The sequence below is a fragment of the Chiloscyllium punctatum genome, chromosome 45, assembly GCF_047496795.1.
Source record: "Chiloscyllium punctatum isolate Juve2018m chromosome 45, sChiPun1.3, whole genome shotgun sequence".
NCBI classification, from domain to species: domain Eukaryota; kingdom Metazoa; phylum Chordata; class Chondrichthyes; order Orectolobiformes; family Hemiscylliidae; genus Chiloscyllium; species Chiloscyllium punctatum.
Window position 1 is genome coordinate 49,818,579 of NC_092783.1, and position 13,532 is coordinate 49,832,110.

General features: G+C 43.4%; 1 protein-coding gene across 1 annotated transcript in view; it reads right to left on the bottom strand.

Annotated features, from left to right (window-relative positions):
- Positions 1-9,102, bottom strand: part of mdm4 (MDM4 regulator of p53) — a 52,204-nt gene extending 43,102 nt beyond the window's left edge. The window contains exon 1 of the mRNA XM_072563717.1: positions 8,970-9,102. The gene's annotated coding sequence lies outside the window, so the exon portion shown is untranslated. The remainder of the gene's footprint in view (positions 1-8,969) is intronic.
- Between the last annotated feature and the right edge of the window lie 4,430 nt (positions 9,103-13,532).

Genomic DNA, 13,532 nt, shown 5'->3' on the forward strand with positions numbered 1-13,532 from the left:
TCCCCCCCATGCAGTTCTATACAAGGGTGTATCCTAAACCTCTCTTCCCAGATAATCTCTCAAACAATGTCCTGTAAAGGACAAAAGTGGAATCTGTTTCTGGATATCACAATGGTTGGTTGTATAGTAAGTGATATAAATGTGAGTACAACATTACAAAGTGGCATTGAAAGATAACTTGATTTTGGCAAAACTGTTGACAGAGACAACTTACTGGGTGTTGGTACAACATCATCAGCTTAATCTATAATTCAGTGGTAAATTATTATTTGACAGTGAAAGGTCAAACTGAATTAGGGACATATGTACTTGGCCCACTGAAATGGAAATGGGTACACAAAATAATCAAAATGGATATATGAATAGGAAGGGTTCAGTGGAATATGGACCAAGTGCTGGCAAATGGGACTAAATTAGGTTGGGATATCTGGTCAGCGTGGATGGATTGGACCGAAGGGTCTGTTTCCATGCCATACATCTCTCCGAGGTGTTGCATTTGCAGTGCAGAACTTATACACTTAATGGTCAGGCCTTGGAGAGTGTCGTTGAACAGAAAGATCTAGGAATGCAGGTATGTAGCACCTTGCAAGCAGTGTAACTGGTGGTGAAGAAAGCGTTTAGCATGCTTGCCTTCATCAGTCAGAGCACTGAGTACAGGAGTTGGAATGTCATATTACAGCTACACAAGACATTGGTATGGCCACATTTGGAGTGTTGCGTACAATTCTGGTCACTATGTTATAGGAAGGATGTTTTTGAACTGGAAAGGGTGTAAAGAATATTTACAAGGATGTTGCCGAAACTGGAAGGTTTGAGTTATAATGAGAGACTGGATAAGCTGGGACTTAGAGGTGACTTGTAGAGGTTTAGAAAATCATGAGTGGAATAGATAAGGTGAATAGCCAAGATCTTTTCCTCCACGTAGGGGGGTACAAACTAGAGGGCATAGGTTTAGTATGAGAGGGGAAAGATTTAAAATGGACCCGAGGGGCATCTTTTACGCACAGTTGATGGTGCATACATGGAACAAAGTTGCCAGAGGCAAGTATAGGTGCAACATTGAGAAGACATTTAGACAGGTACATGGACAGGAAAGGTTCAGAGGGAAATGGGCCAAACCAAAAGTGACCAGTTCAGTTTAGGAACTTGGTCAACATGGGGGAGTTGGCCATAGAGTCTGTTTTCATTACGGATGACTCTATGACGTATGAAATGATGCTTTTTATAATTAGAGACCTAGAATATAATGGGGAGGAAACTGTGCTGCAACTATATCAGCTCCTGTGGACAGACTATCTTAAGCATTGAGTCATGTTCTGGGCACTGGACCACAGAAAGGATAATTTGACCTTGGAAGGCATGAATCCAAATTTACCAGGGTGTTTACCTTGGCTCCAACATTTACACCATGTGGAGCAATTATAAGAATAAGTGAAATATAGAATGTTAGAAAATAATTTGATCATTTTGGAAGGAAATGAAATGGTTGACAGAGTTAAACTCCATAGGGCAAAATGTGAGCACTGCAGATGCTGGAGATTAGAATCAAGAGTGTGGTGCTGGAAAAGCACAGGTCAGGCAGCATCCGAGGAGCAGAAGAATCAACATTTCGGGCAAAAGCATTCATCAGGAATTCTTTGAAGAGCTTTTGTCCAAAACATCAATTTTCCTGTACCTCGGATGCTGCCGGACCTGCTGTACTTTTCCAGAACCAAACTCTTGACTTTAAACTCCATTGGTGCAGTGGCGTAAGCCAAGGGATATAAGCTGGAATGAAGTTACAAAGTACTTCTTGCAATGGTTGTCAGGTGTAGGGCTCTCGAAATAAAAAACAGAGGTTAGATACCTACTCAATGAATAATTTTGAGACTGATAGAATTATTGAGGGGTGGCGAGCAATGGCAAATGGATGACTTAAGATGCAAACATGATTGATAACAAATTTGAATGCTTGAATAGTCTATGTCCTTTTCTTTGTACACATTTCTAAAAGAAAATCATTAATTTCTGTGTAAATGTCATTACTTATGTTGAAAAGTATTTCTAACCAAATGCGTGTGTAGATCTTTTGTGACAATAAACTTACATTGGCATTTTCACGTGAACCTGCTGTGAGAATTTGTATTGAGAAGTTTGTGTGAGATACTGCATGTCAATTGGGGGAAACTGCAAGAGAAGTGAGGGAATATAATAGGACAGTAGAGGAAATTTTGGAGCATCAGTGAAGAGTTTGGTGTGCAGATATTATGGAATCTGGCAGCTACAAGGAAGGAAGGAGGTGCCGAGGTGAATGCGATGTTACATATTGTTGATTTCTTTTGCACTGTTACATACTGTTAAATATTGAACAAAATACTAATACAAAAGCAAAGAACAGCAGATGCTGGAAAGCTGAAATCTTTTTTAAAAAGGTTAAAAATTCAGATCAGGCAGCATCTGTGGAGAGAATCAGATTCTTAACCATAAGGCATAGGAAAAGGAGGACAGTTCAGCCCCTTGAGTTGCTCCATTCAATAGGATTAAAGCCTGAGCTGACATTCCTCACACGCATTTTTCTGTATTTGTTCCATATCCCAAGGAGTTCCAAAGACACTCAATCTAAGAAATCCATCCTCAGCTCAGTCTTAAGTTGGCATTCTTTTACTGAGATGGCGTTCCCCTCGTCCTAGACTCTACCATGAGAGGAAACATTCTCTCAGCATTAATCCTACCAATGCCTTCATGCTTCAATAAGATCACTTCCAATTTTTGTAAACACGAATGGGTAAAGACCCATGTTGTCTAACTTTTGTTCATTAAACAAAGAGGACCGAAACTGCTCACAGTAGTCCAGATGTCATCTCACCAGCACCTTGCACATGTTGCAGGAAGACTTACCTCTTGTATACCCCAGCCCCTTCAAAATAAGGGCTAGCATTCCATTAGCCTCCTAAGCACCTGCTGTATCTGTGTGCTAGCTTTGTGTTTTGTGTGCATGTATTCCAGAGTCCCTTTATGTTGCAGCTTTATGCAGTTTTTCTCCATTTTAATAATAGCTCTCCACTTAAAAATAAACAATTTTCAGTTTCCCACATTATATTCCATTTGCCAAGTTTTTGCCCACCTATTTCACCCAACAATATCTCTCTAAAAACTGCTTGTATCCATCTCACAACCTGCCTTTCCACCTATTTTTGTATCACTTGCAAATGTGGTTACAGTGCATTCACTTCCTTCCTCCAAGTCATTGATACATGCATTTCAAACAGCTGTGGTCCCAACACTGACCCCTGTGGAACCCCATTGTTCAGGGTAATTAATGTGAAAAAGTACCTTTTATCGTTATACTTTGCTGTTGTCTGCCCATTAGTCTATTCCCTATTAATGCAAATATACTACCTCCAACACCATGTGGTCCTATAGGATGATGATGATGATTAAGTTTAATGAAATATCATAGACTTGAGATATTAACCATTGCTTTCCATTATTGCAGCCTGGACCTGACTTTTTTCTAGCATCTTTTGTTATTTATTGAATGAAACATTATCAAACTGTTACACAGTCCACACATACTTCAGTCACCAGTGCATTAATATTTTAAAGGCATGCTTAACATACCAGAAATGCAGAGTGAATGCACAGCTAACAAAATAATGGAGTGCTACCATCAACTAGTGCAGGGCTGACCAACTGGTCATTATAAATCAAAAGTTTGTCTGTGTGCTTTGACAGGCAGATTTCTTTAAGAAAATGATGTACAAGAACAGTAGCCTGGATGGTTAAGATACAAAAACACTCTTACAATAAGGCAACACAATTGAAAATTTAAGAAATGTGCTCTCAGAAAATGTGCAGAAAGAAAGAACTACAAGACGTACAAGATCATGTGGTGTTTATATGAAGAGCTGTGGCAGGTGTATTTACTTTCTTAAACTTTAGCCATGGGTGCAAATCTGTTTTGTTCATATCTACTTCTGTGAACAGCTGCAAACATGCAAAATCTACAGTTATCTACCTCAAATTACATTCAACTGTCATTGTCTGAAGTACAAGAAAATTTCTTAAAAATCATTAAGCAGTGAACTTCCAGCCAATTTTACATATAATTGATCGAGAGGATCGATCGGCAAATGTTTTCATATGACACTATATACTTGTGTGAAGGAGAATCAAGGGTTATGGGGAAACGACAGCAAAGTGAACATTATAAGTGTCAATCAGCCACGATCCTTATGAATGGCAAAGCACGCTTGAGGGGTTGAATGGCCTACTCCTGTTTCTATTTCTTATGGTCTTAAGCTGCTGTTACTTTGGAGGCGTTGTACAGATGTTTCCCCTTATGGGACAGTCACGAACAAAAGTCGTGGATATAGAATGAGAGAAGATAGGTTCAAAACTGAGATGAGGAGAAACTACTTCTCTCAGAGTTGTGATTCTGTGGTACTAATTGCCCGAAGTTCCGTGGAGGCAGAATCAAACAAACAGATTCAAGAAAGAAACAGATATGTTTCTGGTGAAAAGTGGGATAAAGGGCAATGGGAATTAAGCAGGCAAGTGAGAGGTGAGACAAGGATAAGACCCTGACGAAAGGCTTACTCCCGAAACGTCGATTCACCTGCTCCTCAGATGCTGCCCGACCGGCTGTGCTTTTCCAACACCCCACTCTCGACTCCATGAGGATACAATCAACCACGCTCATGTTAAATGGCAGAGGGGACACGAACGGCTGAATTGCCCATTTCTGCACCTAATGCCTACATTCCTGAGAAAACTCTGAGCATCACTAGAATGCTGCGTGTCATTTAATTTGTCCCTCCTGTTCCTCAGACATCCAGTTTCACAAAAATTTCATGGAAACTTCAGAAACAGTACCTCAGCTTTCCTAGCTACACAGCTCTAAAATCTGAACACGCCTTTGTTTGCATTTTCTTTTTGCCACCTTCACCTAAAATGCAGCACATTAGTGGAATGTTCAGTTGGACTGCAACATCATGCGACAGCAACTCATTTTCCACTTGGTGACCCTGAAGCCTTCAGGACACAAAAAAATAGAGTTTGATCATTTTAGGGCCTAAGTATCTTCTCCCATTTCCTTCTCCCAACCTCTACACACCAGACCTTGCCATCACAAGTATCATCAACTATCAACAGTCCACATTAATAGTTACTGATTCTTTTATGCTGACCTTTGAATGCCCAACTGTTTTCCCGGTCACTGGGCTCCATCTCCAGCTATTAATTGCTCAAGTTAACAAGACTCCTGACTTTTATCCTTCTTTTCACCTGTTCAGTTCAGATAAAGAATTTACTTTTCTGTTTCAAATAATGGCATTACTTTGAAAGTGGGAAACTGCATATTCTCTGACAGAAGCTGAGTGTTCTAGTTCTTTCCATAATTTCTCATTGTTTTAAATTTTTAGAACATGTAGTAACTTGCTTCATAAAATTGTACTTTACTGTGTTGTCATCATTACTGGAATTTTCACATTGCAAGTTCTCAAATAGGATGTATCAATAATTGAAACTTAAGTACTAATATGTCAGTAAATTAATATAATTCATATTCACAAAGATCATTTTAGAGTAATTACCTTTGACTATATCCATACTTGTCAATTCTTCCTCATCAAGATGCTGGTGCTAAGAACCAGTGCCATCGGCTTTTCAGTAACTCACCCTAACTTTATTAATCGCGCACAAACTATTTGATTTTGAAGCAACATCATAATTACATCCCAATTTAGGAGCAAATTACTGCAGATGCTGAAATCTCTACCGAAAATAAAGCATGCTGCAGATCACAGCAGGTCTGGCAGTGTCAAGAGAGAAATCTGTAAGTGTTGGGGGGGGTGGGTGGCTGGGTGGAGTGGAATGCTAAGGGAGAAAGGATGTTGATAGTTCAGATTAAGTGATCAGAATGTGAGAATAGCAGAACAATGGTGTGTCTAACTGCCATACTGTGAAGAACAGACAATCTCTCTGGGGTGGGGGAGGGGAGAGGAGAGAAGGTGACAAGGAATCTAACAAGAAAAGCTAAAAGAAAGGGAAGGAATGGGAGTGGGTTCACAAGTTGATGGTGTTGAACTCAATATTAAGTCCAAAAGGCTGTAAAGTGCCTGGGGATAAGATGTAATGTGATCCATCCCAAACTGGAGGAACAACATTACATCTTCAGAGTACGCAATCACCAGTGACCAGTCAAGGGCAGATTTCCCTCCACCACACAACCCTGGAAGACTCAGGCCATTCTTACCATACCACTCAGGACAACCTATTTTGGCACATACTTTACAAACACTGTAGCTCGTTGCATTTAAAATATTTCTGTAACAAGACTTTCTTCTGATATTAAGTCTCAATCCTCACACTTCTATACCTGATATATTGAGCAGCCCTCCACATACACACATGATGACTGCAGATGTTGGAGATCAGTCGAAATGCATGGCACTAGAAAAGCACAGCACGTTAAGCAGCATCCAAGGAGCAGAAGAGTCAATATTTCTGACATACGCCCAGCACTAAGAGTGTGTGTCACGGGGGGGGGGGGGGGGGGGGGGGGGGTCGGGACAGGAGGAACGGTGCTGGGGGAAGGTGGCTGGGAAGGCAATAGGTAGATGCAAGCATGGGGATAGGTTGGAGCAGATAGGTGGGAAGGAGGATTGACAGGTAGGATAGTTCTGAGGGAAGGGGGGACGAGGTGGTGGTGGTGGTGTGTCGTGCAGGGAAGAGAGAAGGAAACTGGTGAAATCGACATTGATGCTGTGGGGTTGGAGGATCCCAAGACGAAAGATGAGGCGCTCCTCCTCCAGGTGTCAGATGGCTCTGATTTGGCAGAGGCGGCCCAGGACTTGCACATCCTTGGAGGTGTAGGAGGGGGAGATGAAGTGGATAGGCCACAGGGTGACAGGGTTGCTTGGTGCATATGTCCCAGAGATGTTCCCTGAAACATTCCACAAGTTGGCATCAACAATCCCACTAACCTGTGGCCAACCACCCCACCCACTCATACCAAGGACATGTAAGTCCGCCAAATCCAAGCCACCCGACAACTGGTAGAAGAACACCTCCTCTTCCACTTTGGGAACCTCTAATCATACAGCATCAATGTTCATTTCACCAGTTTTCATCTCCCCTCCGCCCACGTCACCCCAGATCCAACTGACACCAGCCTTTTGAACGGCCCTACTAGTCCATCTTCCTTCCCATCTATCCACTCCACCCTCCCCTCCGACCTATCATCATCACCCTCACCTGGCGCCATTTTATAGATGCGCCATCGAGAACATTCCGTCTGGATGTATCACTACCTGGTACGGCAACTGTACCATTCAAAATCGGAGATGGTTACAGAGAGTGGTGAACTCAGCCTGGACAATCACAAAGGCCAACCTCCCATCTACAGAATCCAGCTACCTGGCCCGCTGTCAAGGAAAGGCCGCCAGCATTCTTAAAGATCCATCCCACCCTGGCAATGTTTTTCTACAACCTCTACCATCAGGCAGAGGGTATAGAAGCCTGAACACATGCACCAGCCAGTTTCCTAACAGCTTTTACCTACTGAATACTCTCAAACTCTTAACATTCACCTGTACCTGTGTTTGTGTCGCTGTCTACCTATTATTTGCTATCTATGCTACTTAGTTACGTGAGCTGTCTATATTGCTCGCAAGACAAAGCTTTTCACTGTGCCTCAGTACATGTTACAATAAATTCAATAACTATTGCCTTCCCATATAGCTGAAACGACCCCCCCCCCCCCCAGCCCAAGCCACTTACTTATTTCTCGTCCCCCCTCCCCTTGCCCACATCCCTAATGAAGGGCTTATGCCCGAAACGTCGACTCTCCTGTTCCTTGACCTGCTATACTTTTCCAGCTCCACTTCTCGATCCAGTTAAGCACGTGTGTGCTCTCGCTAAGCGGGGCCAGTTTAACCGACGTGAAATCTACTGCAATACATAACCAGAAGCAAGAGAAATCGCAAGTCTAAAATGAGAAAAATACATCACCTCCCAATTCCCCATTTCCAGTCACTTCCTAATTAGGCAAGATACTCGAGTACTGCTTGACAGGGCTCACACAGCCAGGGTCCCGAGTTCAATTCCAATCTCGGGCTGTGCGCTGGGTGCACACTTTTCCCCCAGTTTCATGGGGTTCCTCCCGCATTTAAGAGATAATGCCGGTTAGGTGGATGGGAAGAGGGGGTTGCTCTACGGAGGGTTGGTGTGAACTCGAATGGCCTGCTTCTTAGCCTAATGAAGGGCTTTTGCCCGAAACGTCGATTTGTCTGCTCCTTGGAATGTTTGCCTCACCTGCTGTACTTTCCCAGCACCAACACTAATTCAGACTCGGGTTACCAGCATCTGCAGTCCTGGTTTTTTTTAAAAAACCCTGCTTCCTAACCCCGCCAGGCCCCCCATTGTATGGATAACCAGGGCTTTCTCCACCCAGTAGACAGTGAGGACTGTAGATGGTGCCTCTCTCAGAACAGGGGGCGGTCTGCAGCCGTGAGCTTCATGCCAGACCCCCGCAGAGCGACCCTATCAGCCCACCCCCCCCCAAACACACACACACGGGGGCGGCGTTGTCAGTCTAATTCCCTCAGGCGCCCCATCCAGAGTCATTTCGAGATCAGTGGGGGGTGGGTGGGTGGCGAGCGCGGGGCTGCCCTGCCGAAGGGGGCTGTCACTCAGAGCCTCCCGGTGGAGCTGGACCCAACACACGCAGAGTCTGCACCCGAGATCTTCGCGGAAATAATAACGTGTCCAAGACCATTCCCCATGTCATTCTGTGCGGGAGGCCCATCCTTCCCCCAGCCCCAGGGAGCGTCCCTCCCCCGCGCGGTGCTGTTGTCGCTTTCCCCTGAAGGGGAGACCGAGCCGAGGCCTACTCTCCGCCGAGGGGCCTGGCTCGCTCAAGGACATTGGGGAAGGTGGGGGGGGGGGGTAAAGAGACAACGAACGCGTCGCCGACAACCCGTACTCACACTGAAGCCCCTTCATCTCCGAGGAGACATCACCGACCGGCAGTTGTGGTTTATTTTGTGTGGAGGGGGGAGGAAGGGGGAAAGGGAGAGGGGGGGGAAACGATCAGCCGTTTTTCACCTCGCCGACATGACCGCACCAACCGTCACACTCCGCCGGGGGGGAACTACTTCCTGTGACGCCGCTCGATTGACGCGCGCTGACAGCCAACCGTTGGCCCCGCCTGGCAGCAAGAACACGCCCAGCCGTTCAGCCGACCCTCCTGTCCCTGTCCCCTCCCCCTTGACAGTGGGAGCTCCGCCCACCACTTGGAAAGCTTGCAAACTCCCCCCAGAAACTCTCTGACTCAAAACCAAAAAAGCACATATTGGAGGGTGCTCCTCTTCCCCCTTCCTGCTAATACTTCCTTGGGCTGAAGCAGTGGAACCTTGTCAGCCTGCAATTTGTCTGCTACACTGATTAAACACAGATTGCCCTCTACGTGTTAGAATGCATAGAAAGCTCTGAGAGTTTGTGCTACGTGTACAGAAGTGCTCCCAAGGAATTAAAAAGGAACTCCTTTCACTACGTGGCAGACCTCATTCTGGCATCAAATGCACACCACTTCCATCTGTCTTAACTACTTCCTTAATGACAGAGCAGCAATTATCTGTTGTAACGTTTTTAAGTCCCAAAAATATAATAGTGACGATGCAAGTCGAGGTAACTGAAATAACTGCCAAAACAAAATATAAGCAGCATATCCAAAAGTTCAGTGCTCTTGTTACCCCTGAAATCCACTTGTTGCCACCTGTATTGTTCAAACTACAGTCCTGGTGATCCACGTGCAGCTGAAGATATAGAGATCAGAAAAACTGAAAAACAAAGGTCTATGTATAGGAGGTTTATCCCATCTCCCTTAAAGCATCTCAAGTTTTTAAATTTCTTCAAATGACTGATTGGCTCTTGCAGGTGTGTCTTTGCACGCTGACTAGCGACCAACTCATATTTTGAATTATCGATAGGAGCTTCGCAATTCTATCACTCAGAACATCCTAAAACAATTCATTACATTTCTTTAAGTACAACAACCATTTTAAAAAAAACAATGGAAAACATGTGCATATTCCAGCATTGGGATGAAAGACCATTTAAACAATAGATTCCTGAGTCACAAAGATGTGCAACACAGAATCAAACCCTTCAGTCCAACTCGTTCATGCTGACCAGATATCCCAATACAATTTAATTTCAATTTACCAGCACTTGGCCCATATCCATCCAAACCCTTCCTATTCACGTACCGAACCAGATGCCTTTTAAATGTTGCAATTGTACTAGCCTCCACCACTTTCTCTAGCAATCCATTCCACACATGCACCACCCTCTGCATGAAAAAGTTGACTCTTTTATACCTTTCCCCTCTCACCCCAAAGCTATGCCCTCTAGTTCTGGATTCCCAACAAAGCAGGGAAAAGACTGTCTATTTACCCTATCTGTGCCCTTTATGATTTCATAAACGGTCACCCTCAGCTTGCAATGCGGCAGGGAAAACAGCCCTAGTCTATTCAACCTCTCCCTATAGCTCAAGTCCTCCAACCCTAGCAACATTCCTGTAAATCCTTTCTGAACCCTTTCAAGTTTTGCAACATCCTTCCGATAGAAAGACCAGAATTACACGCAATATTCCAACAGTGGCCTAACCAATGTCCTGTACAGCTGCAACATGACCACCCAACTCCTGTACTCAATACTCTGACCAATAAAGGAAAGCATACCAAATGCCTTCTTCACTATCCTATCTACCTGCAACTCCACTTTCAAGGAGCTATGAACCTGCACTCCAAGGTCTCTTTGTTCCGCAATATTCCCAAGGACCTTATACATTTAATAGTAAGTCCTGCTAAGATTTGCTTTCCCAAAATGCAGCACCTCACATTTATCTAAATTAAACTCCATCTGCCACTCCTCAGCCCACTGGCCCATCTGATCAAAATCCATTGTAATCTGAAGTAACCTTCTTTGCTACCCATGACACCTCCAATTTTGGTGTCATCTACAAACTTACTAATATATTTCTTATGTTCACATCCAAACCATCTATATAAATGATGGAAAGTAGTGGACCCAGCACCAATCCTTGTGGAACTCCACTGGTCACAGGCCTCCAGCCTGAAAAACAACCCTCTATCACCATCCTCTGTCTTCTACCTTTGAGCCAGTTCTGTATTCAAATGGCTAGCTCTCACTGTATTCCATGAGACCTAACCTTGCTAACCAGTCTTCCGTGGAGACCCTTGTTGAACACCTTACTGAAGTCCATATAAATCACGTTCACCGCTCTGCAATCAATCCTCTTTGTTACTTCAAAAAACTCAATCAACTTTGTGAGACATGATTTTCCACACACAAAGCCATGTTGACTATCCTTAATCAGTCCTTGCCTTTCCAAATAAGTGTACCCCCTGCCCCTCAGGACTCCCTCCAGGAAGCCCACCACCGACGTCAGGCTCACTGCTCTATAGTTCCCTGGCTTGTCCTTACCACTTCTCTTAAATAGAGGGACCATGTTTGCCAACCGAGTCTTCCAACACCTCACCTGTGACTATCAATGATACAAATATCTCAGCAAGAGGCCCAGCAATCATTTCCCTTGCTTCCCACAGAGTTCTAGGGTACACCTGATCAGGTCCTGGGGATCTATCCACTTTTATGCATTTCGAGACATCCAGCACTTCCTCCTGTGTAGTATGGACATTGACATTTTTCAAGATGTTACCATCTATTTCCATACATTCTATATCTTCCATTTCCTTTTCCACAGCAGACACCGATGCAAAACACTCGTTTAGTATTCCCCCCCCCACCCCATCTCCTGCAACCCAACACAAAGGCCACATTGCTGATCTTTGATTGGGCCCTATTCTCTCCCTAGTTACCCTTTTGTCCTTAATGTATTTGTGAAACACTTTGGATTCTCCCTAACTCTATTTGCCAAAGTTATCTCGTCCTTTTTGCTCTCCTTATTTCCCTCTTAAGGAAACTCCTACTGCCTTTATACTCCAAGGATTCACTTGTTCTATTCTGACCATACCTGACATACACTTCCGTCTTTTTCTGAAGCAAACGCGCAATTTCTTTAGTCATCCAGCATTCCCTTTATCTACCAGCCTTTCCTTTCACTCTAACAAGAATATGCTTTCTCTGGATTCTTGTTATCTCATTTCTGAAGGCTTTTCATTTTCCAGCCATCCCTTTACCAGCAAACATCTGCCCCAAGTCAGCTTTTGAAAGTTCTTGCCTAATACTGTCAAAATTAGCCTTCCTCCAATTTAGAACTTCAACTTTCAGATCTGGTCTATCCTTTTCATCGCTATTTTAAAACTAATAGAATTATGGTCACTGGCCCCAAAGTGCTCCCCCACTGACACCTCAGTTGCCTGCCCTACCTCATTCCCCAAGAGAAGGTCAAGTTTTGCAACTTCTCTGGTAGGTACATCCACATACTAAATCAAAAGGTTTTGTACATACTTAACAAATTCCTCTCCATCTAAACACTTAACACTATGTCAATATTGACCATGATATAAGAACTTGTCATTCTTCAAATTGTGCCCTTCCATATCCAGGTAACAGGTCAGTGAAATATTTCATTAAGACAACGCCAGTAATGCACCATTCTAAAATTACTGTCACCAATAGTTCAGAGGACGGCATCCAACTCCTAATCTCAGAACTGAATGTTCACATTTTAATTCAAAAGGTATAAACAACACCACCTGAACCAAGTTGATGCAGCCGAGGGACAGACTGTCAACAGGTTGTAGGTGACAATCTTGAAATAGCTATTTCTACCTTTGAGACTAGTTCTGAAAGGTTACCTATACCTTCTACTTTAAATGGAACTTGGATTCTTCAGAATAAAGAAATAACATCTGAAGTGACCTTACTATATTAAGGAAGTTGTAAATCAAAAAATAACTAAATTGCAGAGTAGGTTCAAGCTGTAAGATGCCAATTTAGAACTAATATAAGGGAAAGTTTTTTTTATAAACAGTAGTGATCAAGATATGGAATAGATTTCCTGATGAGAAACAGAAGCAAAATTCTGCAGGTATTCTGTCAGTTATCCATTCCTTGAGGAATACTTCCACTGGTATTTGTATAAACCTGCATAGTAGAAATGACCCAGACAAGCACCAAAACCAACCCCAAATGAACTGCATCCTCAGAGAGGACAAAAAAAAAGCACAGTTAAAGGTCAGGTATCTCTGTGCTGTTTCATAATTTTAAGGGCTCCCACAACATGTCTCAAGTTCTTGAAGAATAAAATCAAATCTTCATGATTGTTTGAATGATTTTGCTTTAAATAACAGCACTGCTCGAAAACTTGATTCAATTCTAAATGGCATTTCTTCAAATCTAACATTTTATTTTCTCTCAGCTTACCACTGTCTTTTGCTAATTTTTTTAATGTCAGCACCTCTCGATCATCCCTCCCTCCACCAACTAAAGAACGTGTTACTCTAGCTCACAACTCTGCATACGATCCCTTGTGTCAGTTGCATGTGGTCAGCTGATTTACT